This window comes from Carlito syrichta, unplaced genomic scaffold (genome assembly GCF_000164805.1).
Source record: "Carlito syrichta isolate Samal-C Ts95f unplaced genomic scaffold, Tarsius_syrichta-2.0.1 Scaffold308755, whole genome shotgun sequence".
Taxonomy (NCBI): Eukaryota; Metazoa; Chordata; class Mammalia; order Primates; family Tarsiidae; genus Carlito; species Carlito syrichta.
This window is the reverse complement of record NW_007252851.1, coordinates 543,557-545,784: the sequence shown is the minus strand read 5'-3', so window position 1 is coordinate 545,784 and position 2,228 is coordinate 543,557. Positions and strand designations below refer to the sequence as shown.

At 43.9% G+C, this 2,228-nt stretch overlaps 1 protein-coding gene and 1 pseudogene across 2 annotated transcripts in view; one reads left to right on the top strand and one right to left on the bottom strand.

The window, feature by feature from the left end:
* The window catches only part of SPAG1 (sperm associated antigen 1), a 91,747-nt gene that overhangs the window by 86,515 nt on the left and 3,004 nt on the right, over positions 1-2,228 (bottom strand). The gene's annotated exons all lie outside the window — the stretch shown is intronic.
* LOC103268113 lies at positions 872-1,338 on the top strand (annotated as a pseudogene). Its single transcript, XR_002482399.1, has one exon. The product of XR_002482399.1 is annotated as a transcription factor BTF3 pseudogene (transcript).

The following is a 2,228-nucleotide window of genomic DNA, read 5'->3' as shown; positions in this document are numbered from 1 at the left end:
AAATCAAAAATTAGCCGGGCGTGGTAGCGCGCACCTGTAGTTCTGGCTACTTGGAAGGCTGAGGCGGAAGGATCAGCGGAGCCCAGCAGGTAGAGGTTGCGGTGGCCAGGAACGTGCCACTGCACTCCAGTCTGGGCAACAGAGTGAGGTTCCAACTAAAAAAAAAACAAAAAAATTACTCTGTGCCACAAATGAATTATTTTACCTATTCTTCACTTATAAAGCAGTTTGAGGACAAAAACCTGCTTTGTCATTGTATTCCAGTTTTCTTTAAGTGAAGTAGACTTAACTGCTTTTAAGATATCTGTTTTTGGCCATCTTGCATCCCCACGTGCAAACACCTAATCTCAGCTGGTCCAGCCGAGACCCCCTGAGTGCCAACCCTAGTCCCTTGCGTGGCCCCTCTTCCGCTCCAACAAGATGAAAGAAACTATCATAAACCAGAAAAAACCCACCAAACTGCAGGCACAAGTGTGCACTGGTGGGAAAGGAGCTGCTTGCAGAAAGAAGAAGGTGGTTCATAGAACAGCTACAGCCGATGATTAAAAAAACTTCAGTTCTCCTTTAAGAAGTTAGGAGTAAACCAGGCTTGGTGGCTCAGCCTGTAATCCCACGCTTTGGGAAGCTGCAGTGAGTGGATTGCCTGAGCCCACGGGTTCGAGACCCGCATGGGCAACTTGGCAAGCCCTCATCTCTACAATAAATAAAAAAAAAAATTAGCCGAGCGTGGTAGCGCGCACCTGTAGTTCTGGCTACTTGGAAGGCTGAGGCGGAAGGATCGCAGGTGGAGGCTGCGGTGGCCGAGAGCGTGCCACTGCACTCCAGTCTCAGTGACAGAGTGAGACTCCAATTCAAAAAAAAAAAGAAGTTAGGAATAAACAATATCTCTGGTATGAATAGGTGAACATGTTTACAAACCAAGGAACAGTTATTCACTTTAACAACCCTAAAGTTCAGGCATCTCTGGCAGCAAACACTTTCACCATTACAGGCCATGCTGAGACAAAGCAGCTGACAGAAATGCTACCCACCATCTTACACCAGCTTGGTGCAGACAGTCAGACTAGTTTAAGGAGACTGGCTGAAGCTCTGCCCAAACACTCTGTGGATGGAAAAGCACCACTTGCTACTAGAGAGGATGAGGATGATGAGGTTCCAGATCTTGTGGAGAATTTTGACGAGGCTCCCAAGAATGAGGCAAACTGAAGTGAGTCAACTTCTGAAGAAGATAAAACTTGAAGAAGTTACTGGGAGCTGCTATTTTATATTGTGACTGCTTTTTAAAATTGTTTTGTTTATGGATCTGATAAAATCTAGATCTCTAATATTTTTAAGCCCAAGCTCGCGGGACACTGCAGCTCTTTACAGTTTTTGCTTATTCACAACTCATTCTTTGCAGCTAATTAAGCTGAAGAAGCCTCGGAATAAAGTTTGAAACAAAGTTCTTTGCCTAGTTAAAAAAAATAATAAGATATCTGTTTTTTCCCTTTGAGTAGAAGTTTCACTCTGTCACCCAGAGTGGAATGTAGTGGCATGCTCATAGCCACCACAGCCTCTGAGCTCAGGCGATCCTTCCGCCTCAACCTTCCAAGCAGCTGGAACCACAGACACGTGCCACCATGCCAGATTTAAAAAAATATTTTTTTTAATTGTAGAGACAAGGTCTCAACAAGTTACCCAGGGTCGTCTTGAACGCCTGGCTCAGGCAATCCTCTCGCTTCTTCCTCCCAAAGTGCTGGGATTACAGGCACTATGCCCAGCCTAAGATATACTTTAAAGTTAGCTTTGAATGACCTTCTGCAAATTTCACGGTTCACCAACATCCTAATCACCCTTTGTGATTCAGCACAAAAATAAATAACATCCTTTTGGTAACTTTCCTTAACATCATCACCCTCTTTCCTACTCACTGACAACAATGAATAGCTTTCAGAACTGTGTCCTAACACACTCCTACATAGCATGCATGTATTTTAATTGTCTTTCTTTCCGGATTATGAGAGCTCTAACTTTATTCATCTTCAAAGGTCCACACTAACATAAATAGTGTCTTATACTCCTTAAAAAATTGGGAATTGGGAATAAGAAGGTGTTGGAGAGTTTCACTGCAATGACACTGCACTAATGATGACAATACTTACTGAGTTCTTTTTTTTTTTTTTGAGTTGGAGTCTCACTCTGTCGCCCAGACTGGAGTGCAGTGGTCACTCCCGGCCACCGCAGTCTCA